Raw genomic sequence first — 27,612 nt, 5'->3', positions numbered from 1 at the left:
CAGCTATAAGGCTGCTACTGCTTCTGCCTGGGGAGTAAGAGGCTCAAAGAGCTAGGAAATCCCCACTCTATCCCCACTCAGCGCAAGGCTTTGGGAAAGGCTCTGGCAGTCAGAGCCTCCAGCGTAATCAGGCGGGGGTGGGAGTCAACTGTTGTCAAGGTGACTGTTCATCGCCTAGCATTCAGTTGGACCACTTAACCCAGGCTTTCCACACTTTGTAGCCTGTTTTGGCTGGGAAGAAGATGCACTAGTCTCTGCTTGCGACTAGTGTAGTATAGATCTTATTATCTGCCAAGTCCCTCTTGTTAGCGTTTATCCCTGAATATGGAGGCTCTGTCAATCAGAAGTTGCCCCCGCCCCTTTAGCGAGAGGCACTAAAAAATATCACGCCTCTTGTCTTGGATCGCTGAACTGAGAGAGATCTTATCAATTAGAGCCCCGTGGGTGCGCAGATTTCGTGGGTTAAGCTAATTTCAGTGATTGGGTCCGCAGCTGTGCTCCCGAAGGTAATTCAGGCTGCCCGCGCACCTCTCCCCCAACGCTTGATTGTTAGCTTGAATGGCTGGGTGAGGTGCCCCACCCACGGAGAGAATCTCCCAAGTAGGAAAGACCGCCCTGGCGCCTCTCCCGCTCGCCCCGCCGCTGGAGGCTGGGGCGCACCGGGCGCAGGATAATGGGGCACCCTGGGTGTGCAGGCCAGTGGGGTGCTCTGGGCTCGTGGGACACCCAGGGCACGCGTGCGAATGGGGTGCTCCGGGCACCGGTGGCTGGGGACTCTCACTTGCAGTGCGCAGGCCGCTGGGGACGCTGGCGGTGCTCGCTCTGTGACCAGACCGCGGCACCAGGCGCGCGCCGGCGGCTGCTCGCAGCGCTTAGGCTGCCGCTCCCTGAGTGTGGGCCGACTCACCACAGGCGCACTCCCTCCGCGGCTTGAATGAACATCCCTGCGGTAGTTAGCTTCCTCCACACCCTCGTCTCTCAGATTCAAGTGATAACAGTCCTTTCGCTTTCAGTTTGTGTAGAACTCCGGAATGCTCCGAGGATAAATTTTTCTGTTTCTAGTTGATAAATTTGTTGAGATTTTGGGGAGATCTGTCGGACGCGCTGCTCACGGCGCCATTTCCGTGACGTCACTCACCTTGTTTCTACTATACTATCTTGCCTAACAATTCCCATTATGTCTCCATTTATATGCTATCCTATTCTATTCTCTTGTTTTCTCACAATGTCATACTTGAATCAAAATATTGCCCAGTGTTTCTGAGTGCCCAACTCACAATCACACACACACACACACACACACACACACACACACACACACAGCCCCCACGTAGAGAATTCAGACACGCAGGTGACTTTAATGATGAGGAGCAACTAAGGAAGTTGAATCATTTCATCACATAATATAAACTATGAATGATGATGATGTCAGCAAAAAAAAGTAGTAAGGTCATGACTAGTAACTCTTTGGAATGTGCAATAATTAACAAGTTATTTTACAAATCTTTAGTCTAAATCAGTCTTTGCTTGGAACTCTAAAAAATGAGATGCCAAACCATGGAAACCTTTTAACCCAATCATTAAACTATTCCCCTATAATTCTAGTGTTATTTAGGAGAGGGGAGGACATGAATTAGATAAGTGTCCAAAGTTAAAATCTAAAATAAATCCCTAGCCAGAAAGCTCAGTTGGTTAGAGCTAGACCCAATACGCCAGGGTTGAGGGTTCAATCTCTGGTCAGGGCACATATGAGTCAACCAATGAATGCATAAATAGATAGAACAACAAATCAATGTCTCTCTCCCCCACCTTCTCTCTAAAATCAATAAATTAAAAAATATATCTAATTGGGGAAAGAACTCTAAATCATAAAATAAATATGAATAATTACAAGCAAAGAGGTTTTCTTTATGACATCTTCCCTTCAACTATCATTTATTTCTTCTATTCTGAATTATTAGCAGAATCATATTATAACCAAAAGTGTTACTATAGAAAAGTTGCTTGAGTAGAAGGCAAACAAAACGTTTTTTAAAAGATAAAAATTGGGGGGGGGGGGGGGTTAAAATATAAATTTCCCAAAAATAACATTTGTAGAATTCAATCAATTTTAAAATAAATGTCTAGCTAGCCTCTGACATGCAGATCAAAACATCCAAATTTGAAAACATCTCTCATCTAAATAAAAAGTAAAACCACAATGAGGTATCACCTCATACCTGTCAGAATGGCTACCTATCACCAAATCCACAAATGACAAATATAGGGAAGGATGGATAAGAGGAACCCTTTAGCACTATTGGCAGGAATACACAGACTGGTGCAGCCACTAGGGAAAACAGTATAAAATTTCCTCAAAGAAAATTTAAAATGAAATTGCCTTAAGACCCAGTGATTCCACTTCTGGAGATTTATCCGAAGAAAACCAGAACACTAATTTGAAAGAATATATGCATCCCTATGTTCACTGAAGAGTTATTTATAATATCCAATTTATGGAAGCAACCCAAGTGCCTATCAAGAGATGAGTGCGTAAAAAATTGAGGTACAGACAGAGCGGGACAAAAATAGGTTTACAGTTGTTCGTATGGAAAATAATACAATAATTAATAAATAATATCAGTGTTCCATATACTGACAACTGTAAACCTACTTTGTCCCACCCTGTATATACAATGTAATATTAGCCTAAAAAAATTAAATCTTACCATTTGTGACAGGATGAATAGACCTATTATGCTCAGTGAAATACATCAGTCAGAGAAAAGCAAACACCAAATGATTTCACTTATGTTCAAAATTTCACTAAAGAGCAAAATAAAGGAACAAACAAAACTGAAACAGGCTCATAGTCACAGAACGCAAACTGGTGGTTGCCCAAGGAGAGGGAGTTTGAGGGACTAGATGAATGAGGGATTAAAAAGCACAAATTGGGAGTGGTGAACATACAACACAATATAGACGATGTACTAGAGAACTGTATACCTGAAATTTATATAATTTTATTAAGCAATGTTACCCCAATAAGTTCAATTTAAAAAAAATGGGGGGAAAAGCTCAAATTGGTAGTTACAAAATAGAAAGATATAGGAAAAGCATAGGAAATATAGTCAATAATATTGTGATAACTACATATGGTGCCAGATGGGGTACTGAAAATATGTGACTGTCTAACCATTACACTAATATTTGAAGCCAATACAAAATAAAATTGAAAGAAAGAAAAACCATTTCTCATCTTTAGATACTAAAATCTAGCTAATTAGCAAAGATTCCATTCATTATAAGTAGTAACAACTAAATCCATTTAAAATCTTCCCATATATTCTGCCAGGTTATGCATCAATTAACCACTCCCTTTCTTCCATTAACCCTAAGACTAGTGTATTATAGGCCATATACATATAATCAAATCATGAATCATGACCAAGTTCCTATCGCCTAGGGAAAGCCAGTTAATGATATATATAGTAAAACACTGACTCAAGTTTAGAAAAAAGCCTTGAAGAGTATTCTTTAATTCAAAGCAAAGTAAAATAAGCACTATTGTAGCCAGAAGGAAACAGTGGGTGGAAGCAGGGATAGGGGGGAAATAGGGATGGAAAGAGACTTTGAGTAGGGTATAGGGGTCACAATGCAGTATACAGAGGTGTTATATTGAGTAAGACACTTGAAATGATGTCAACAAAATAAAAATTTAAAGTATCATATATTATAACAAAAAAAGTTAAGCACTATTGTATTATACATTATCGAGAGATAGTCTGAAAAAGAGCAATATCTTACTAGAGATGGGGGCATGGAAAAAGATAAAAATGACAATTTCTGGCTTAAGTACCTGGGACTGCACTAGTATCATTAACCACAACATAAAATAAAAATAGGTTTTAGAAAGGCTGTTAGACCTACACAACAGCTAGAAATTATGGCTAGAGTTCTAGGGAGTTGGGAAGGTATAAAATTTGGAACTCAGCAGCATAAACTGGGTATTTGGACATTATGTGGGTAATTTAATAAGCTAGGAAAATAGACTAGCTTAATAAAATCCAGAACAAAATACTAAGAAATATTCAACCAGAGAGAAGTATCAAAGTCAGGTAAGAAGCATTATAAAAATTAGTAAGAGGTAGGAAGAAAACTGGAACAATACACTAGTAAGTGCTAAACAAGGAAAGTGTTTCAAGAAAGAAGGTAGTTAGAAAAGATAAAAATTTTGAAATATTTTAAGGTGGTCATGTAGTTAAATATGTTTATGTCAAATAATCTTGATCTCATTTCAATAGTAGGCAAAGCCATTAAGCTAAAATATGGAAGCTGGAGTTTGGGGAATGGGGAACAATAGGGAAAGTAAAAGCAACCACTCAGGGAGACAGAATACAGTGTTAACTAGATTGTAAGATTAGGGACAACAGTAAGAGCAGATATATCTGAGCTAGTATTAGAAGCAGTCAGCTGAGTTATGTTTGCATTTTGCCTTTTACTATCAAGGCTCAAAAGCCCAGGATAAGGAGGCAAAGAATTAAACACACACACACACACACACACACACACACACACACTCTCTCTCTCTCTCTCTCTCTCTCTCTCTTTCTCTCTTACAATATGCTAGACATGCTGCTGTCCATGCATTTGACAGGGCCCCTCATAAGTCTTTATACTATATAGCGGCCTTCCTCCTTTCCCCCTGCTTCTCAGTGCCAAAGCATTTAGATGCAGCAGATCCATGTGAGCCAAAAGTGGGGTGTCAAGTCTGACAAACAGGATTGGCCCAGGTGTAGAATATCAGTCCAAGTGGGGCATAGAGGGGGAACTTTATGGGATAAAGGAGGTCAGAGCCTGAGGAGGGTGACCACATGTGGAGTGACCCAGCACAGGGTGTTGAAGCACAAGCAGGATGAGGAGGACATTCACTTGGAAGATGTCCCAATGTGGGGTGGCAGAACCCAAGCAAGATGAAGATAATTTATAATCAAGAGCTTGAATGGGATAAAGAAGGTATCCATACACAGATAGGATGGCAGCTGAGATGAGAGACTGGTTACATATGTGGGGATTGATGTTTCAAAAGCCTGAAAATGTTCCTCTGTTTATTAGAAATCTATATTTATATAACCATTGAAGAAATAAGATTAGGTCAATGACATGAATGCTGTACATAAATAGAAGGGTTTAATAAGGAAATTATGGCATACGTTTTAGAGATATTTAGTGATGTGAGAAAGTACTTTTGGTATGTTACATGAAAACAAGACAATAAAAAGTGAAACACAATATGATCCTAATTTTGTTAGGAAAAATTCACAATGTTGTAAGTAGGGTAACTGATTTTATTCTATTATGCCTACCTGCATTTTACACTTTTCCTACGATTAACATGTATTACTTTTAAATTATGATAAAAAACATCATCTAAAAAAATCAAGATAAAATGAAAGCAGTTGGCTCCGTTACCACTGAGTGTTGACCCAGTGTGTGGAAGTCCCGGGTTCAACTGCCGTCAGGACACACAGGAAAAAAGACCACCTGCTTCTCCGTCCTTCCCTTTCCCTTTCTCTCTCTCTCTTCCCCTCCCGGTCTCCACTTCCCCACCTCTCACTTAATAAAAAAAAATTTTTTTTAAAGTAAGGTAATATCATCTAAGTAGAATCAAGTGTTAGGCACTGAGCTAGGTGCTTCTGAATACATTTTCTCATGGAAAAGTACTGTGAATAGAGGGGGCAAATCCTTAACAAAGCAGTTGCCAGTGCTCCAAATCAATTTAATAAAATCTCATTATGAAAATAAATAAGGCTTTTTTGATGAGTTATATAATAGAAATTTTCAGCTAAGAAGTTATATCTTTTTTTTTTTTCTGAAGCTGGAAACGGGAGAGACAGACAGACTCCCGCATGCACCCGACTGGGATCCACCCGGCACGCCCACCAGGGGCGAAGCTCTGCCCACCAGGGGGTGATGCTCTGCCCCTCCGGGGCGGCGCTCTGCCGCGACCAGAGCCACTTTAGCGCCTGAGGCAGAGGCCACAGAGCCATCCTCAGCACCTGGGCCATCTTTGCTCCAATGGAGCCTTGGCTGCGGGAGGGGAAGAGAGAGACAGAGAGGAAGGAGGGGGTGGAGGTGGAGAAGCAAATGGGTGCTTCTCCTATGTGCCCTGGCCGGGAATCGAACCCGGGTCCCCCGCATGCCAGGCCGACGCTCTACCGCTGAGCCAACCGGCCAGGGCCAAGAAGTTATATCTTAATAACAAAACTATGAGAAACTCTAGTATTATAAAAGGGCAGATGGATAGCAAACTACATCCTAGGATATCTAGGGGGAAAATGAGTAAAAGAACCAAAATGCTAACTACCAATGCCCAAGAAAACAATAGCATTCCATATAAGACTCTTGTGGCAAAAGGCTAACTTCAATTGCACTAGGTGGTGATGGAAGGAATTCAATTGGTTAACACAGGAAAGGGAGGGAATGGAAGAAAGAGAGTCTGGCAAACAGCTTCATGGTAGAACTGAGAGACCTCCAAGTTCTGGAAGAAACCAAGGAGAGAAAGCCGTCACCAGCAACCATATGAGAGAAAGAAGCAGCGGTGACTATTTCACTTGACTTTTCTGTTCCCTTTTTATGAAGAGATTAAAAAGATTTTTAAAGTGAGACTTACTAGATATAGAATGATTTCAGGGGTCCCTCAATAACCTCCCAAAATGCCCCCACCTTTAATTTTTAATTTAAAGACTGAAAAGCAAGTTATTTAGTTGATTCAACATCTGTCTCTCATTTATACTTAAGTAATCATTAAACCACTACACATAAGGGACAGAAGGCCTGCTCCATTCTGAGCAGGACTACCAAGGACTATGTCTTTGTTATGTTTGATGGTACACACATCCCTCTCCCTCACTGATCCAAAGTTAGACAGCTGACTCAAGTAAGCCAATCAAATTCTCTCTCCATTCTAAATGTCAGGTAAACAGGAGAAACGGAGATGGCTAGTAGAGGGAAATAAAATTAATATTAACAAAGCACTACAGAGAAATTCCTAGAAATACTGCTACAAAGGGGCCCAACATAGCCCTAGTTTCTCCATTTCTTTCCCTGGTCTTGGCTGTCTGCTGTTGGCATTGTTTACATGTAGTGAAAAGTAGAAGCAAAATACACTGTTTTTTCCTAAGCCTGACTTGAATGAGACACTGCTGTTAATGCAAACCAACACCAGTCTGCATAATTTACAGAGTTTGTTTATTTTCCAACTGGCTGGTACATAGCAGTATTTTCTCAGTAGATTTATTAATAAAGTTTCTGTGCAGTTAATAAGCTTTTCCAAGAAGTCATCTTGGCAAAGATAACTTCTCCTTTTCTATTTATCCTAATCTTGCATCATATGAAATAGTTCAAATATGCCTTACTTTATCAATCAATCAGAGCATCAAAAATTATCTATGTAAATAATAAAATTCTTTTTAACAAACCTGTAACATTAATACCCAGGTGTTAAAGCTTCTACAGCCAAACCCATAACATTTAACATTACTTAATTCATTAATTATTTGGAATTTTCAATAAATGTTATTTCAACAATTAAAATAAAAATTATTTCTTAAACAAAATAAATTATTAAACTATTTAAAATAGCTTTTTAAAAGCTATTACTTAAACAACTTAGTTTAAAAAATTAAGGGTTCACTTCTTAAAAGTTTTGAAACAACTGAATCATGGTGAAAGACCAAATATAAATTTTGTCTTCATTTTACCACTAACAGTACTGCTCATATTTTATATATCACTCTTAAGAAAAAAAACTCTAAAAAACATAAACTTCATGTTCCCACCTAATTGAAGAGAAGACATTCATTGACAACATAGGTCATAATTTTCTTAGCAAAACATGCATTAACAAGAATTAATTCACTTTGTTAAATAATAGTGACCGAAACCAAGCTAATCAGTATAGGTACAAGACTTTTCCAATCAACTAAGCAAATACATTTAAGCTAAAATAAGAGATGTATGAATAAACAACAGCTGCTGATCCATTTATTGCTGTTTCTGTATAGACTACAGTCCAAGCAGAGAACAAGTCATACAACATGTTTAATGTCACCACCCACAACTGCTGAGAGCCAATGGTAGGGAGAGGGAGAAGTGGAGAAAAAATAGAGGACAGATTTGGATATCAAGATGGAATGGAATCACTATCAGTTTAGGAGTGCAGATTCTGTAGCCCATTCCTACCAGGTTTAAATTCTGGCTCTATCAGGTATTCCCTATGTGACTATGAGAATACTACTAGACTTCTCTAATTCTTAGTTTCCTCAGCTATAGAATCAGAATAATGGCAGTTATGCCTAGTTCATAGGATTGTTGTGATGATTAAATGCATATAATGTACTTAGCACAGTATATAATACATAGTGAGTGTTCAATAAATGTCATGTGTTGTTATTTTTCAACTAGTACAGCAACTGGCCTACTACTTTATTTACACATAGCCATTTTATTCTTGTAACAATGCTTGAAGTAGATTGTATTGTCCCAATTTTAAAGAAAATTGAACCAATACAGAGAAGTTTTTAAAAACTTGCTCTAAGTGACAAGATAGCAAATGACAGCAGCAGATTCAAACACACGATATCTGACCCGAAGGGATTTGTGTTTTACGAGAGGTCTTTTCCTGGTTGATTTTTTAAATTCTTCAGACTCAAAGAGTATCTGTAAATGGTACAAATTCAAATTGTGCCAAATAAAAGGGAATGTTTATTTTAAAAGTTTCAGGTACTATGTTAGAATTTTCTCAAAAACCATTCAAAATCAACATTTTCACTCCTATTTTGGCAACGTTATGATACCCTCTCAACCATATTGTTTAACTATAAAAGATATTTAGTATTATTGATCCACAAAACAGAACTTGTTTAACATTCTGCTAACCTTGTGAATTCCTTGAACAGGGTTTCACCAGTCTAGTAAAACCAAGAGCACAGGCCCTGGCTGGTTGGCTCAGCGGTAGAGCGTCAGCCTGGCGTGAGGGAGACCCGGGTTCAATTCCTGGCCAGGGCACATAGGAGAAGCGCCCATTTGCTTCTCCACCCCTCCCCTTCCTCTCTGTCTCTCTCTTCCCCTCCTGCAGCCAAGGCTCCATTGGAGCAAAGATGGCCCGGGCGCTGGGGATGGCTCCTTGGCCTCTGCCCCAGGCGCTAGAGTGGCTCCGGTTGCGGCAGAGCGACGCCCCGGAGGGGCAGAGCATCACCCCCTGGTGGGCAGAGCATCGCCCCTGGTGGGCGTGCCGGGTGGATCCCGGTCGGGCGCATGCGGGAGTCTGTCTGACTGTCTCTCCCCATTTCCAGCTTCAGAAAAATACAAAAAAAAACCCCCAAAAAACCAAGAGCACATACATAAAAAAATTCCATAGATGCTTTACTTCATCAAACTATAGATTAAATATGTATTTACTATACCTTTTATCACCCAATCAATGATGATAAAAAAATAAAAGCTTTCACATATTTCATGCCAATTGACACCTATTATTTAATAATTATTTTTCTTGGATATAATAGAAATGGGGAGGGGAATTACATGGTCAATTACTTCATCAATTACCACACTTTGTGGAAACTGGAATATTATTTAATTATAATAGGTATGATCAAGACAAAAAAAAAAACCCAAAATACAAAAAGAACCCCTACAAATCAACTAGTCAATCTCACAGTTAAAGCAGGAAATGATCAGTAATATGTCAAACAATTAGTATTGGTTATTGTTTTTTGTGACAATAATCTCACCTTTTGATTTTACCTAAAAATACCTAAGTTTTAAATCACAACAATTCAGACTTTATTTCTCAGACCTCAAAGGACAGAGTCCGAATCTGAGAAACCAATACTTAGCATGGCAAAGAAGATAATGCCATTTTAAGTTTTACAGGATTACCAGAGCTATATAAAATTTAAACTAAAATTATAATACCAAAAATAGAAAACCAATGAAAAGAAATGGCTATGCAAATTAAACCACAAAGAGATAAAACTTAACCTCTAGAATGGCTATAAAAAATAAATAAATAAAAAGACAGACAATAACAGGTGTTGGAAAGGATGTGGAGAAACAAAAATTTTTATATACTGCTTGTGGGAATGTAAAGCGAAACAGCCACTTAGGAAAACAGTTTGGCAGTTATGACCTGATAATTCCACTCCTAGTTATCTACCCAGAAAAATGATAGCATATGCCATACAAATTTTGTACATGAATGTTTATACCTACATTATTCATCATAGTCAAAAAGTAAAAATAATCCAAATGTCCATCAATTGTGAATAGATTTAAAAAATGATACATCTCGCCTGACCCGGGAGTGGCACAGTGGATAGAGCGTCGCACTAGGATGCAGAAGACCCAGGTTTGAAACCCCAAGGCCACTGGCTTCAGCACAGGCTCACCAGCTAGAGCACGGGGCTGCTGGCTGAGCACGGGATCACAGACATGGCCCCATGATCACTGGCTTGAACCTAAAGGTTTGTCTGAAGCCCAAGGTCACTGGCTTAAGAAAGGGGTCACTAGCTCTGCTGTTCCCCCGGGTTAAGAGGCACATATGAGAAAGCAGTCAATGAACAACTAAAGAGACTAAGGAGTCACAACGAAGAACTGATGCTTCTCATCTCTCTCCTTTCTGCCTGTTGTCCCTGTCACCCTCCCTCCCCCGTCACAAAAAAAAAGAAAAGGATACATCTCTATAATGAGATCCTACTTAGCAATAAAAAGGAATGAAGTACTCACACATGCTACAACATGAGTTAAACTCAAGACACATGTTAAGATACAAAAGGCTACATATTGTACAATCCCATTTATATGAAATGTGCAGAAAAGGCAAATTTTATAGACACAAAAAACAGATTAATGGATGCCTAATGGTGGGGGTAGAAACGCGCACGAAGTTTCTTTTGGTGATGATGGAAATATTCTGAATTAGACTGTGGTAATGGTTGTGCAACTCAATAAATTTAGAAAGAATTATTAAATTGTACACTTAAAAAAGTAAATTTTGGCCCTGGCCGGTTGGCTCAGTGGTAGAGCATCGGCCTGGCATGCGGGGAACCCGGGTTCGATTCCCGGCCAGGGCACATAGGAGAAGCGCCCATTTGCTTCTCCACCCCCCCCCCCTTCCTCTCTGTCTCTCTCTTCCCCTCCCGCAGCCAAGGCTTCATTGGAGCAAAGATGGCCCGAGCGCTGGGGATGGCTCTGTGGCCTCTACCCCAGGCACTCGAGTGGCTCTGGTCGCGGCAGAGCGACGCCCCGGAGGGGCAGAGCATCGCCCCTGGTGGGCGTGCCAGGTGGATCCCGGTCAGGCGCATGCAGGAGTCTGTCTGACTGTCTCTCCCCGTTTCCAGCTTCAGAAAAATACAAAAAATAAATAAAAAAAATAAAAATAAAATAAAAAAGTAAATTTTATAGCATATACATTATACATCAATAAAACTGTTTTGTAAAAACTAAATTGCTATATTTCTGTACAATTTCTTTAAATAAAGTAACACTACAAGCATTTACAGGGGAATTTGGAATGAAAAACTCCAGACATCTGCTTCTGTTTTTGTTTGTCGTGTTTTTTTTTTTTTGGTGTATATGCGAGATTATTATTAATTTAAATACTGGCCTAGCCTAACCAGGCGGTGGTGCAGTGCATAGAGCATTGGACTGGGATGCAGAGGACCCAGGTTCAAAACTCTCAGGTCAATGGCTTGAGTGTAGGCTCATCTGGTTTAAGCACAGCTCACCAGCTTGAACCCAAGGTCGTTGGCTTGAGGAAGGAATCACTTGATCTACTGTAGGCCCTGAGTCAAGGCACATATGAGAAAGCAATCAATAAACAACTAAGGTGCTGCAACAAAGAATTGATGCATCTCATCTCTCTCCCTTCCTGTCTGTCCCTATCTGTCCCCTCTGTCTCTGTCACCAAAAAAAAAAAAAAAAAAAAAAATACTGGCCTAACATTAACTTGTATATTTATAAGCTCTCCTTCCCAAAGAGTTTGAGATATTTAAACACTAGTGCAAATTACAGTTCACTGCAACTGAGAAAATAACTGTTAAAATAAAGAAATTATCTATGCTTATAAATAGTCACTAAATTTGCATTATCTGGAATTTTAGAATTTATTTAAACATAAACTTGTTTGAAATTATTAAATAGAAAGTTTTACTTGGTTATCAGATAATTGCTATGGCAGTAAATGGTGGCAAAATCTTTAAAAAATAAAGGGCAGGCCCTGGCCGGTTGGCTCAGCGGTAGAGCGTCGGCCTGGCGTGCGGGGGACCCGGGTTCGATTCCCGGCCAGGGCACATAGGAGAAGCGCCCATTTGCTTCTCCACACCTGCCCCCTCCTTCCTCTCTGTCTCTCTCTTCCCCTCCCGCAGCCAAGGCTCCATTGGAGCAAAGATGGCCCGGGCGCTGGGGATGGCTCTGTGGCCTCTGCCTCAGGCGCTAGAGTGGCTCTGGTCACGACAGAGCGACGCCCCGGAGGGGCAGAGCATCACCCCCTGGTGGGCAGAGCATCGCCCCTGGTGGGCGTGCCGGGTGGATCCCGGTAAGGCGCATGCAGGAGTCTTTCTGACTGTCTCTCCCCGTTTCCAGCTTCAGAAAAATACAAAAATTAAAAAAATAAATAAATAAATAAAGGGCAGGGTTTTAAAGACAAAAATTCTGGGCAGAGCAAGGTTCTGCCATTTATTCAGTGACTGGAGCACTTTAAACCAGTAGTCCCCAACCCCTGGGCCGCGGACCAGTACCAGTCCGTGGGCCATTTGGTACCGGTCCGCAGAGAAAGAATAAATAACTTACATTATTTCTGTTTTATTTATATTTAAGTCTGAATGACGTTTTATTTTTTAAAAATGACCAGATTCCCTCTGTTACATCCGTCTAAGACTCACTTTTTTTTTTTTTGTATTTTTCTGAAGCTGGAAACAGGGAGAGACAGTCAGACAGACTCCCGCATGCGCCCCACCGGGATCCACCTGGCACGCCCACCAGGGGGCGACACTCTGCCCCTCCGGGGCGTGGCTCTGTCGTGACCAGAGCCACTCCAGCGCCTGGGGCAGAGGCCAAGGAGCCATCCCCAGCGCCCGGGCCATCTTTGCTCCAATGGAGCCTCGGCTGCGGGAGGGGAAGAGAGAGACAGAGAGGAAGGGGGGGAGGGTGGAGAAGCAGATGGGCGCTTCTCCTGTGTGCCCTGGCCGGGAATCGAACCCGGGACTTCTGCACGCCAGGCCGACGCTCTACCACTGAGCCAACTGGCCAGGGCCCTAAGACTTACTTTTGACGCTTGTCTCGGTCACGTGATACATTTATCCGTCCCACCCTAAAGGCTGGTCTGTGAAAATATTTTCTGACATTGAACCGGTCCGTGGCCCAAAAAAGGTTGGGACCACTGCTTTAAACAAAACAAACCAAATAAAATAACCTCTGAGTCTCTTTCTTCAGTGCTGTTTTGGAAATTGGATAGTGATTGTAAATTGTCTAGCATAATACTTAATATATACAGTAGGCATTTAAGTTTTGCTTTTAACCTCAGCTATGTCTAGCATTACTCAAAAATACCATCACAAACAGAGTGAATATGTATAATTAGACTTGATTAACTTGATCTCTCTTGAATTTTTTCAGTCAAAACTGAAATAAAAGTATGAGTTCTTGATTCCATGACACAATATTTCAACGATGGAAAGCTGAGTAAATCTCTTATTTTTAATGGATGTGTTTTTAAATATTTTTATTTATTCATGTGAGTAAGAGAGAGGGAGAGAGAAGGGGCGAGGAGCAGGAAGCATCAACTTCCATACGTGCCTTGACCAGACAAGTGCAGGGTTTTGAACTGACGACCTGTGTTCCAGGTCAATGCTTTATCCACTGTGCCACCACAGGTCAGGCAAATTTCTTATTTTTAGATAAACTGAACTATGGTATGAACTTTTGGAGATGACAAGTAATTAAATATTCATGTTAAGAACAGTTCAAGCTTTGAAGAAATTTAAGCTCATATAAAACAGGCAATTTTTTTAATTGTCTTTTTCAGTTGCAGTTTACATTCACACTATTTTGATTTAGGTGTACAGCACAGTGGTGAGACAACCACACACCGTACAAAGTGACCCCCTCCACCATACATCACCCACCTGGCACCAAACAGCACCCTATCACTGACTATACTTCTCATGCTGCACCCCACGTACCCTATTCCTGACTGCTTTATTGCTACCAATTTGTACTTCTTAATCCCTTCACCCTTTTCACCCAGGCCTAACACCCCTACCCTACAATAGGTAATTCTTACAAATTGAAATATTTCTTGAAAAAAGCTCTCTCAGCCTTCAATTTTTAGTATGTTCAAAAAATCAAAGCATAGCAGAGCACTTCTCTAAACAACCTTCTATACTTAGAAATGGAATTTAAAAAAATAAAACCCCAGAACCTAGTCCTATGACTAACTTACGAAGTCACCCTGCTTACTGAAAGATATTAGGGTCTCTGGTTTCTACTCTCTTGACAATTGGGCAGTTAATGTTACTGACAATAATAACAACAGCAAATAGTTAGCATTTATTATTTAGCAAGTGTTAGACACACTTCAGGTATTAACTCATTTAATCTTCACATAGGTATTACTATTGTTTCTTTTTTATAATTACAAAATCTTAAGTTGTACAAAGTTAAACAATAAGTAGTAGAGTGCACAAATTCAAATTCAGATGAACTGGCTCCACAGATGAGTCCTTACCAACCAATAATTTCATTCACATCCTTACTCTCTAAGAAGGGTAGCATTTAAATCCTAATTTAGTATCTGGTAATAACCAGATGCCTTTGCCTGGACTGATTCTCCATGGCTTCCTTGCCAGGAGTGAAGCTATCAGTCTCTGTTAAAAAAGCAAGTAAGAATATACAAAACTAATCATGAAGTTCAACCTAGCCCTAAAAATATGTAAACCAGTTAATATATATTAGTAGTAATCACAGGGTAACTATAAGGATTAAATGTGCTAGTGAACTAGTAAGATGACAGACACTTAAGAGTTCAATCAATGCCATTTCAATTAATTACCTAATGCTTCATTTTCCTTCACATTGCAGCATAAGACAAGGAAGTAATGTATATGCCTTTTTGCATTCTTTTATTATTTATCATGAGATATACTCTGGTTTGTTATTCTAATACATGATCCTGACTAAACCATGTGTACATAATATGACTCAAGAGTTCACCTTCCTTGTTTACATATTGCTAACTATTTACTATAAATAGCATGAAAAGCTTTATCCTATTTTTAAAGCAATTTAAATGCCAAGAATATTAACATATCTTAGTTATATAAATATCTCTATATTTTAGAAAACATCTAACAGGTTACTGCTGTTCATTCAATTACTTGAAATAAAAGAATGATACTATAAAGCAGATATAAGTTATTCAAAATTGAATACATTGACTTCCTTCCATTTTTCTCTATAGGGTATAAATGAAATGGAGAAATAGTTAAGACAAATTGCTCCTGGGTGTTTAGTCCAAATTCCCCAGAATTAGAATAGAAGGGACCTGGAACACTGCCATCATTGTGAGGCAGGATAGAAAGAAGCTAGAAAAATTCTTTGGCAGGTGGAATGGGAAAACTGAGACATATAGTTGAATAATCCGGATGAGTGGTTTACAACCAGATACAGAAGGTCACCAGGATGAAAAGCCCTGGGTACCTAGCAATGGGCAAAACTCGTGCTGGACCTCACCTGCAGGGTAGCCTTTTCTACCCTGGAATAAATCTGGTCATCTGCTTTAGACTCTACTGACCTTTCCTCCCTAGAGGGATAACACCTAGGCCCTAGCTGTAATTCAGCTCTAGGCCCAAAAAAACAGCAAAACCAAGAGGGTGATGCCAGGACCAGCTGCAATAACTAATGACTCCCTGCCCTGGCACTGGCCAATCAGTGGAGACCACAACCCTGAAAGTACACACCTGGAAAAGCTGATGAATATTCTATTGGGATCCTCCTCCTAGGACCTCCCCTAAAGTCCCAGCCTTGAAAAGCCCTCAATTCGAAGGTCCCAGGGTGTGCTCTTGCTCCTGGGACACCACCAGACTTGCAACCAGGGGAACAATGGGCAGACAGCTTATCTGGGTGAACCCCCTGCATCTGTTTCCAAGGCCCACTTTGTTGCTTCTTCTATCCTAAGCCCTTCCTTTTTTCACTGTCCCAGTTTTAATAAACATATTCTCAGAATCACCTGAACTCATGTTGTAAAATCTTTCCTGTACAAAGTCAAGAACACACACTCTACAGGTCAACCTGAAGCAAACCCATTCCAGTCCCTGTCTGGTAACAGCTGGTCAAGAAAAGGTTTGATGTAATTACAAGAATCTAGATGGCTAAAACATGCTCCTAAGCCTGACCAGGCGGTGGCGCAGTGGATAGAGCATCAGACTGGGATGCAAAGGACCCAGGTTTGAGACCCCAAGGTCGCCGGCTGGAGCATGGGCTCATTCGGCTTAAGGGTGGGTTCATCTGGCTTGAGCACAGGGTTGCTGGCTTGAGCCCAAAGGTCACTGGCTTGAGCAAGGTGTCACTTGCTCTGCTGTAGTGTCCCCCCCCTCCCCCGCTCGGTCAGGGCACATATGAGAAAGCAATAAATGAACAATTATGATGCCGCAACAAAGAATTGATGCTTCTCATCTCTCTCTCCCTGTCTGTCTCTCCTTATCTGTCCCTCTCTCTGTCAAAAAAAAAAAAAAAAATGCTCCTAAGAATGACTACAGGTATACAGTACCCTACAGTCTTCAATATATAATTATTAAAAGTTGTGCAGAGGAAAAAATAAAATATTCACAGTGTTTGATATTTTTAAAATAAACCATTAATCTAGATAATAAGACTATGCTAAAGTACTAATCTTTGTCAAGTGCTTTGTAAAGAATCTGCAATCTTATGCTCTATAGACCAGTATTAACTTCTTGTACTAATGAGATAACTGAGGCTTTAAGAGGTGGCAGAATGTTCTACATCTAGTATTTGGGGGCAGAAATCCAAGTTTTGACTTATAACTCTATACCCTTTCCTTTGCATGACATTCATTTACAGAACTTGGCCAGCATTTTCCTAAGTATGTTCCACGGATACTCAAGGAAAAAATTAAGTCAAATAAATTGAGAAATGTTATCTTCACTGTCTCTTAGGCAGCCCATAACACTGCATGTTATTCACACTATGAAATTCTGTAATCATAAAACTTGTTCCCTCTGTCTAACTTGTAACTTCCCAAAGTTATTTGACTACATAATCTCTCTAGTTTACTAACACCTTTTAACATCATGCAGAACACACTTTGGGAAATGTTACTTGTATAGCTATAGATGTGAACAAAATTCATATCCATCTTTGTGTCCTTTCATGCTGTGACCTTTGACCAACCTCACTGTTGTTAGTAAGCCCATCAAAGACTTCCACTTAATGATTATCTATAGTCCTTAAAACGTAACCATAAATACTTTTATTAGTAATGGCGAGGATGAAAACCACAATGAATGTTAAACTGGTGACAGTATTGACCACCAGGAGGTATGGCCAGACTACCCAGAGTTACAGCCACTAGAGCTACGGCATTCTCTGTCCCTTTGTCTTTTCAATTATTAGTACCTGAATGATATTATAAAAACAGTACAATAACAGAAGTTTTTAGTGGAGAATAATTTACATAAAACTGCTGCTTCGTCCCAATCTTCCGGTAGGTAAATTGTAAATTACCCTTTAATAAATTCTACTATATTCTATGGATCTGCCTGCTTTGTCTTTCTGTCTGAAGATACCCTCTCACCATGGTGGCCATCACAACTCTGCACAACCATCGGACAGTTACTACAGACTAAAGTATTATGTTTAGTACTTAATGTAATAGATATTCAGCACACAGAGACTATTTCACGTACTATAACTAAAACTGAATCAAGTCATTTGAAGTATATATGTATAGCTTGGTGCATGGCACATCACAGGAACTCAATATAATAATGAAGAACTACATAAACTAAAGGTGTAATGTAAGTGTTATCTTCTGACAGCAATGCCTGTCCAAGCAGAAAACATTTATCAAGTACCAACTATAAGGTAAGAAACTGAAATAGGCCCTGGCCGGTTGGCTCAGCGGTAGAGCGTTGGCCTGGCGTGAGGGGGACCTGGGTTCGATTCCCGGCCAGGGCACATAGGAGAAGCGCCCATTTGCTTCTCCACCCGCCCCCCTCCTTCCTCTCTGTCTCTCTCTTCCCCTCCCGCAGCAAGGCTCCATTGGAGCAAAGATGGTCTGGGCGCTGGGGATGGCTCCTTGGCCTCTGCCCCAGGCGCTAGAGTGGCTCTGGTTGCGGCAGAGCGACGCCCGGGAGGGGCAGAGCATCGCCCCCTGGTGGGCAGAGCGTCGCCCCTGGTGGGCGTGCCAGGTGGATCCCGGTCGGGCGCATGCGGGAGTCTGTCTGACTGTCTCTCCCCGTTTCCAGCTTCAGAAAAATACAAAAAAAAAAAAAAAAAAGAAACTGAAATAAACAATGGAGATATAAAGATAATGATTCCTACCTTTATGGATTAGCATGGGGGGATTGAGCATACTGCAAATCAAGTTGTGGCAAATGCTAATATAAACAAAATGCCACCAGCCCTGACCAGTTTGCTCAGTGGATAGAGCATTGGCCCAGCACGTAGACTTCCTGTGTTTGATTCTCAGTCAAGGCACACATGAGAAGTGACCATCTGCTTCTTACCCTCTTCCCCTCTCACAGTTCAAGCGTTGGCCCTAGGCACTGAGGATAGTTCGGTCGATCTGAGTGTAGGCCTCAGGTGCTGGGGATAGCTTGGTTGATTTGAGCATCAGCACCAGACAGGGGTTGCTGGATGGATACTAGTCAGGGTGTGTGCCGGGAGTCTGTCTCTCTATCTCCCCTCCTCTCACTTTAAAAAAAAAATGCCACTGTAACAGACATAGAAGAATAACTGAATTTATAAAAGACCCTCTATACTGCTGTTTAATGGAACTGAATAAATTTAGTTTATAACTATACCATGAACATTTCAAGATGTTTATACTGAGGATGGTAAAAAAAAAAAAATCAAGATCTCATGTAGCTTTCTCTGTCCCTACAGAGAAAAAATTGCTCCCATTTCAAATTTGTTTCTTCAAAAAACTAAGTCTAGTTCACAGACTCTACTACCAGAGACCCAGAACAATCTCCTACTGGCAAAACAAAACAATTCGAGCATCAACAACTGCAATAGGCTAAAACACATCAAATATCTTTAAAGCCAAGAGTTCACAAAGATAATTAAAAACAAACAATAGTGGTAACTTCTGAGGATGCTAGCTAACTACTACATTACTTTATAAACTTATAAAAAAAAGAATCAAGAAATGAAAAAAAGGGCCCTGGCCGGTTTGCTCAGTGGATAGAGCTTCAGCCTGGCATATGGATGTCCTGAGTTCAATTCCTGGTCAGGGCACACAGGAGAAGTGACCATCTCCTTCTTACCTTCTTCCCCTCCTGCAGCCAGGGGCTTGATTGGTTCAAGCATTGGCCAGGGTGTTGAGGATAGCTGGGTTAGTTGAAGCATGTCAGTCTGAGCATGAAAAATAGCTCGGTTGATTCAAGCATCGGTCATAGATGAGGGTTGCCAGGTGAATCCTGGCTGGTGCTAATGCATGAGTCTGTCTCATTATCTCCCCTCCTTTGACTTATAAAAAAAAAAAGTACTATACTACTGCTATAAAAGGAACACACACAACTTTTCTATAGAAGGATGGCTGGGGATACCTAATCCAGTCTCCATGAGATTATGAAAGATGTTCTTAAGGGAAAGACACTAGCTTTGAATTTTAAGGATCAACTTGAGTTAGTTTAAAAAAAAAAAAAGGAACAGCCTGACCAGGCAGTGGCGCAGTGGATAGAGTGTTAACCTGGGACACAAAGGACCTAGGTTCGAAATCCCAAGGTCCCAGGCTTGAGCATGGGGTTGCTGGCTAACTGTGAGACAAAAACCCTGATCAGGCAGTGACGCAATGGATAGAGCAGAGGTCCCCAAACTTTATACACAGGGGACCAGTTCACTGTCCCTCAGACCATTGGAGGGCCGGACTATAAAAAAAAACTATGAACAAATCCCTATGCACACTGCACATATCTTATTTTAAAGTAAAAAAACAAAATGGGAACAAATACAATATTTAAAATAAAGAACAAGTAAATTTAAATCAACAAACTGACCAATATTTCAATGGGAACTATGGGCCTGCTTTTGGCTAATAGGATGGTCAACGTGCTCCTCTCACTGACCACCAATGAAAGAGGTGCCCCTTCAGGAAGTGTGGCGGGGTCCAGATAAATGGCCTCATGGGGCTGCATGCGGCCCGCGGGCCGTAGTTTGGGGACCCCTGGGATAGAGCATGGACGTGGAACACTGAAGACCCAAGTTCAAAACCCCAAGGTCACCAACTTGAGCATGGGCTCATCTGGCTGGAGCATGGTGTAGCGGTACTGAGCATGGGATCATAGACATGGCCCCATGGTTGCTGGCTTGAGCCCAACAGTCACTGACTTGAAGCCCAAGGTCTCTGGCTTGAACCCAAGTTCGCTGGCTTGACTGGAGCCCTCTTGTCAAGGCACATATGAAAAAGCAATCAATGAACCACTAAAGTGCTGCAACAAGTTGATGCTTGTCATTCTTCTCTTACTATCTGTCCTGTCTCCAACACCCCACACCCCAATCTCTCTCTCTCTTGCAAAAAAAAAAAAAAAAGACAAGTACAATAGATATCCCAAGCAGTAAGTTGAAAAACCAGTACGGGAAAACTTCAACAAGTTGTATTTGTTGGAAGGATGGAGTTAGTAAGTAAAAGATGAGGGCTGAAGGCTAGAAAGCTAACTGAAATTAGATCAAAATAATTCTTAAATACCTTGTGAAGAAACTTGGAGTTTACACCATATGTAAGAAGAAGTCTTTGAAAAGTGTTATTAAACGAGTAAATGACAGGTAAAATTTAATTTAAATCACTCACAGCTTTGAGGAGAAAATATATAACTGGAACAAGAATGAAGAAACAATGAAGAGAGAGAGATCCAGAAAATCTGAGTAATATTTAGGAAATAAAAGTAACAGAATGGTGACTAGAAGAACATATTTAGATAAAACTTTATGTGAGTTCCCAAAGCACTTTAAAGATAATCCTATTGCAGTATTTCCCAAAAGTATAATAGTTATTTGTTTGCATCATCGGGGAAATGATGCAGGGTTGTTTTAAGGTAAGTATTAAGTGCCTGATATGTACAAGGTCCATCATAAATGCTATTTAAGTGTAGATGGGTGCATACTCTATCAAGATTATATATATATATAATTTTTTTTTAGAAAGAGAAAGTTTTGGTAATGTCTTTAATCCTAAAAGTCAAACTGTACAGATAAAACTAAATGTGTTGAATTGTTCCTGCATAAAGTCAATGTAATGAGGCTTCACCCAGCAATTTCCCCTAGTTTTATACCAATAAATAAATATAAACAACAAAGCCAAGTATTACAGTAGCCATAAAGAGTAAATGAAAATATACTGTACTGTCTACCATTCTGAGATTGGAAAAACAGGACCTCATCTTGATTCCCCAAAGCTAACAGAATTAAATTTTAACAAATCCACCTTACTTTCTCTTTATATAACGCGTTTTACCTGTTTAGAGCTCCGCACCAACTCACTTCACCATTCTAATCCCATCACAGGTGGTGGAGAGGAGGAGGGTGAGGAGAGAACCAGAAACAGAAAGCAAACTAAAGCTTTTAGGTTGTGCACCTTCTCCTGCATTTTATTTTTGTGAATCAATCCTTAGTATTGCATTAACAACTTTCATTTCGATAAACTCTCTGAGCCATTGGCAAAAAGCAATTTAGCTTTTAAGTTACCAAGCTGTATAATATTTATAAATGTTATTCTTTAGGGAGCTATAAACATACAGCAGGTTAACATCAGTGTTTTAACTCTTGGGCCTTTTCAAAGCTGGTACATTGGCCTAATTTCAGGCTGCCAATGGCAACCTACCAACTCACTTCACCACCAAGTCGGTTACCATGGCTGAAGGTAAACTGACTACAAGACGTTCGGAATATAACTGCTAAACATTATATCCTTGACTAACATTTCCATTTGAAATCAATCAGAAACTGAAAAAGGTTAGAGACTAGTTTTCCAGTAGTATGTCATAAAATATTTTTCTTCCCAACTCTCAACAGGAATAAAGAAGCTCTTTCATTAAAGAATTTCAGCTCTATTCAAATAACATTGTTTCTTGGATCTCCTCATACTTGTGTAAACAACTACTTTAATTTTTAGCCACTGTATTTGGCAACTGCTCTAGGCAAATAAATGTTTCCTTTTAATGAAATAATTATTCCATTTATCAAAGAAAAAAGTCATAAACAAATAAGAGAACTGCAGTATTTCTAAAAATTTATGTACTATGTAGAAACTCCTAGTTATGACATACCAAAGTTTTTGCAAAACAAAAACTTTCTATTACCAAATATTCAACTTCTAAAGAGGAAACAAAATAAATACTAAACATTTGGGTATTTTTGCATTCACAGTATCTGAACATGGTGAAAGATGTCTCAAAAACCTTAAAAATAGAAAAAGATTTTTCTGATAATGTTTTTGTGAACCCGGTAAGGAATATTAAATATATACCCACTTGGTATATGTAAACATTACTGTGTAGCAGCCCAGAAGGGTATTGCTAGGAAAATGTATGAGGTATTTTTTTCTATTTTCTTAACCCATAGGAGTTTAATATATTTCAATTAAGTATAGGTACAGTACTGCTCTTTCAAAAAGTGAAATTCTGTAAGTCATGGTGTAGTTGACAAGATAGCTAGACTAAGCAAAAAAAAAAACCCCACAAAAAAAACAAAAAACAAACAAACAAACAAAAAAAACCTCTTTGAGTTTACTTATTTCTCCATGTCATCTTATCTGTAAAGATACTAGACAGATTAATTTCTAAGGTACCTTCCCTCTCTACATTTTTCTGATTCCTTCCTTAGAAGTTAACAGTCCAGCACAGGAATCCAGAAACAGTGACAGCTTCGAGTAAAAAAAAAAAAAAAAAAAAAAAAAAAAAAAAAAAAAAAAAAAAAGTGAAAAAAAAGAAATGAAGGTTTTTAAAAACCATCCATAGCTGATTTTATTTATCTTTTTAATTAAATTGACTAGAGCAACACTAGTTAAAACATAATACAACTTAAAGGTGTATAATTCTGTAATACATTATCTATATAATACATCACATTGTGTGCTCACCACCCCAAATCTAGTCTTTATTTGCCACTATATATGAGACTGTCTATGAGGGAGAACTGAGGGAAATTTCTCCTTGGTTAAAAATTCAAGTACTTCAACAAACCGATTGTGCTGACAGCTTCTTTCAGTGAGTCTAAGAGCTTCTCCAAATTACCATGTAAAATTAGGTGGTATGAAACTTTAAAAACTGTATCTGTCCTATTTATTTATTCTATCAATGTATTATTTGTATTGTCTCTTAAACACCTCTCCTTACTATGAGAAAAAAATACTTCAAACAATCCCAGAAAAAAAAAAAGATATGTGCTGAGAGAAAAAATCTATTTGTGCTAGAAATTAAAGCAAATGATAAGGGAGAAAGCAATTAAATGCAAGTATAGAATTCTCAAATATACAAAAGAAATATGACAACTTCTAACAGTGTCTTTCTATTTTAACAGAAATAAATATGCAATTGAAAAGAACTATTAATCAAAACCTTTAATTATCCAAATATATTATTAACAATATTCCATATTTAGCAAAAGGGAAAAGAAGGCAAAGAATTGTTATTTAGCATTATTTATTGAATACCCGCTGTACACCAATACAATAACTGGTATTTATACATGTTACCTCATTTAAATCATCATAGCAATCTTAAAAGAATTCTCATCTCAATATTATAAAGAAATTAAGACCAAATAGTTAAGAAATTTAGCTTAATAAGTAAAAACAAAACCAGCTAACCTAAGGTCATTTATGAAAGCCAAATATATTCTCCAGCATATAATCAGTCTATATATAGTGTTGTACAGAATTAGCCCCAAATACAAAAATCCTGTAGCATCAAAAAGATCATAGTCAAGCCTAACCGGGCGGTGGCACAGTGGATAGAGCGTTGGACTGGGATGCGGAGGACCTAGGTTCGAGACCCCGAGGTCACCAGCTTGAGCGCAGGCTCATCTGGCTTGAGCAAAAAGCTCACCAGCTTGGACCTAAGGTCGCTGGCTCAAGCAAGGGGTTACTCGGTCTGCTGAAGACCCGCGGTCAAGGCACATATGAGAAAGCAATCAATGAACAACTAAGGTGTCACAACGAAGAACTAATGATTGATGCTTCTCATCTCTCTCCATTCCTATCTGTCTGTCCCTATCTATCCCTCTCTCTGATTCTCTCTCTGTCCCTGTAAAAAAAAAAAAAAAAAGATCATAGTCAAGTGTTTTTACTTATTTATTTTAGAAAGAGAGAAAGGGAGACAGAAACATCACTCCGTTGTTCAATAACCTATAGCATGGCATACAATTTTTCCATTAAACACTGGTGGAAAAGTATGATTATTTAGTGACTAATATATTTGACCTAGTAATTTAATTACATGAGTTTTTTCCTCTAATTCTGTTATAAATTTTTTTGGGTGACCTTGAACAAGTAAGTCTCTTACCATCTTGGAGCTTCAGCAGCTGCATTTAATTAAAAAAATCAAACCAAAAGCACCAATCCCAAGCCACAATGTGGGAGCAAATGTTCCATCGTTATAGCTTTTTAAATGTCTGCATAATAACAGCTACATGATAATTACAATGATGACAGTGACAGTGAGTCGGTATAAAAATGATTATAATGCTCTCTTAGAAAATAATTTTTGTCTGCCCTGGCCAGATAACTTGGTTAAGAGTGTTGTCTGTTCATAAAAGTTGCTGGTTCAATTCCTGGTCAGTGTACAGACAGAAACGGCTCACTGTTCCTGACTCTCTCTCCCTCTTTTTCCTCTCTGTCTCCTTCCTCTCACTCTAAAATCAGTAAATCTGATGTGAATGAAAAAAATAATAATAACTTTTGGGCTTCTCATATTTTTGCTGCATGTTATCAAAGGTTCAAATTCTCAAGCAGCTTCCAAAACTCAACCTAAATTTTCACATGCAAAATAATTATTTTATATGTCAAAAAGAAAATAAATAGAACAAGAATACATGAATAACAATTTTTAAGAAAACTGGTTATATATTCTGCATTATTTCCTGGGGATAATGAACTGCCCAATGTTTACCACTGGCCATGTAAGTTCAGAAAAACATATGTCAAAAAAGTAATAAGTATTTATGGGGATGTCTCATTTTTAAAGTAATTGTTACTTATTCCTTTATATTTATTTCTTCTTGCAATCAGAAAGAAAAGTAAAGATCATTATACACTATACTCTTTGATATATATAAACGTAGATAAGCAACATTTGCCACACCAAAATGTGTCTCTCTGGCACGAGGTATACTTTATTCTTTTTTTTTACTCAGTGAGAGGAGGGGAGGCAGAGAGACCAACTCCTGCATGCTCCCCAACTGGGATCCACCCAACAAGCCCACTAGGGGCAATGCTTTGCCCATCTGGGGCATTGCTCTGTTGCTCAGCAACTGAGCTCTTCTTAGTACCTGAGGCAGAGGCCATGGACCTATCCTCAGCACACTGGGCCAACTTGCTCCAATCAAGCCATGGCTGCAGGAGTGGGAGAGATAGAGAGGGGAAAAAGAGAGAGAGAGAGAAAGAGAGAGAAGCATGAGGGAAAGGCATGGAGAAGCAGATGGGTGCTTCTGCTGTGTGCTCTGGCCAGGAATTAAACCCGGGACATTCACATGATGGGATGACACTCTACCAGTGAGCCAACCAGCCAGGACCCACTTTATTCTTAATAAACTAAAGACTCAGGTAGAACCTTGACTCGTGGGGGCAAGGACTTTGAGCAGCCTCCCACCACTTCCCAGGTCACTTCCAGAAGCAAGACTGCTATAGAAAATTTATGTATTGGAGACATAATCACAGCCATTGATGGGGGAAATACTAGCAACATGATCACTTGGAAGCTCAGAACAAAAATAAGGGCTGCATAGTCAACATGACTCAGAGTAGCCAGATCTGAACATAAAGTCTGGTCTTATCTAGTAAGAGAAGCAGAGAAACGTCATCCATACAAGATGGATTTAGCCTCTGAATCGCAAGAGGTTCTGCATATAGGAAGTGCCCACAAATGAAGTGCTATGCCCTTCACTACTTTGCCTGCCTTTGGCTCTGCTGCCCAGCGTCATCACGAACCAGTTAAACAACCCCTCCAGCCTCTAATCCTCTGAAAACATCTCCAACTTCAACAGCACCTTGGAGTGAAAAATGACAGCCAGTGGACCAGAGATGAATGGCAGAACCTTAGACCATTCTCAGCCTCCAAGTGGACTTGTCATCCACAAAGAATCTGCGGTTTACAAGACGCTTTGGGAGAACCACTTCATTTCTGGTTTTGCAGGAAATTCTAGAATCTGAAGAGAAAGGGGATCCCAACAAGCCCTTGGGATTCAGAACATTTAAGGCTCCCATCACTAAAGTGACTGCATCAACTGGAAATGCCCAGAAATTGCCCACATGTGGCAGATGTGGCACCAGCATTGTCGATGTGTTTGTGAAGCTGTGGGACCTTCACCCTGAGTGCTATGTGTGTACCAACTGAGGCACACACCTGAAACAGAAGGGCCATTTCTTTGTGGAAGATCAAATCTATTGTGAAAAGTATGGCCGAGAGTGGGTCACCCCACCCAAAGGCTACAATGTGGTCACTGCATTCCCCAAGTGAACCAGCATAATTGCACACAACACTATCCTTCAACTAGTCCCTGTGGCAACTTGTTCTCAATGTGCTGGCCCTGTCCTCTCTTGGAAGTTCTTGCTTACTTTGGCATTATCCCTGTCCATTAAACGTTGTGTCCCCTGCCTTTGCTGACTCACACTGCTGTGTGATGGCTGCTTTTACAGTAATGGAAGATTGTTTTGTTCAGTGTTCCCTTGCCAGCATCACTGTGCCTGCTCTTCACCTCAGGTCATCTCTGCTGCAAATGGAAATCAGCCAAATTTGAACCAAACCCAATTTCATACATCTGCCATTGATTTTTTTTCCAGTTTTTTTGTTTGTTTGTTTTTTGTTTTTATTCAGTTTTAGAGAGGAGAGAGAGAGGGAGAGACAGAGAGGGAGAGAGAGGAGAGAGAGAAGGGGGAGGAGCTGGAAGCATCAACTCCCATATGTGCCTTGACCAGGCAAGCCCAGGGTTTCGAACCGGCGACCTCAGCATTTCCAGGTTGACACTTTATCCACTGCGCCACCACAGGTCAGGCCCATCTGCCATTGATTTTATTTTGACTCAATAAATGTAGTGACTCGTAAAAAATATTATTTTTTGACTTGTGGTTGATTGAATCTGCAGAGGTGAAACCCACACATACACAGGACCTACTAT

General features: G+C 39.8%; 1 protein-coding gene and 1 pseudogene across 2 annotated transcripts in view; one reads left to right on the top strand and one right to left on the bottom strand.

Moving 5' to 3' along the window:
- PHTF2 (putative homeodomain transcription factor 2) overlaps positions 1–27,612 on the bottom strand; it is a 179,897-nt gene that overhangs the window by 93,737 nt on the left and 58,548 nt on the right. The window lies entirely within an intron of this gene.
- LOC136384166 (PDZ and LIM domain protein 1 pseudogene) lies at positions 744–27,276 on the top strand (annotated as a pseudogene).

This window comes from Saccopteryx leptura, chromosome 12, assembly GCF_036850995.1.
Source record: "Saccopteryx leptura isolate mSacLep1 chromosome 12, mSacLep1_pri_phased_curated, whole genome shotgun sequence".
In the NCBI taxonomy this organism is placed as follows: domain Eukaryota; kingdom Metazoa; phylum Chordata; class Mammalia; order Chiroptera; family Emballonuridae; genus Saccopteryx; species Saccopteryx leptura.
The sequence above is the reverse complement of the archived record's forward strand: the minus strand, read 5'-3'. Positions and strand labels throughout refer to the sequence as shown.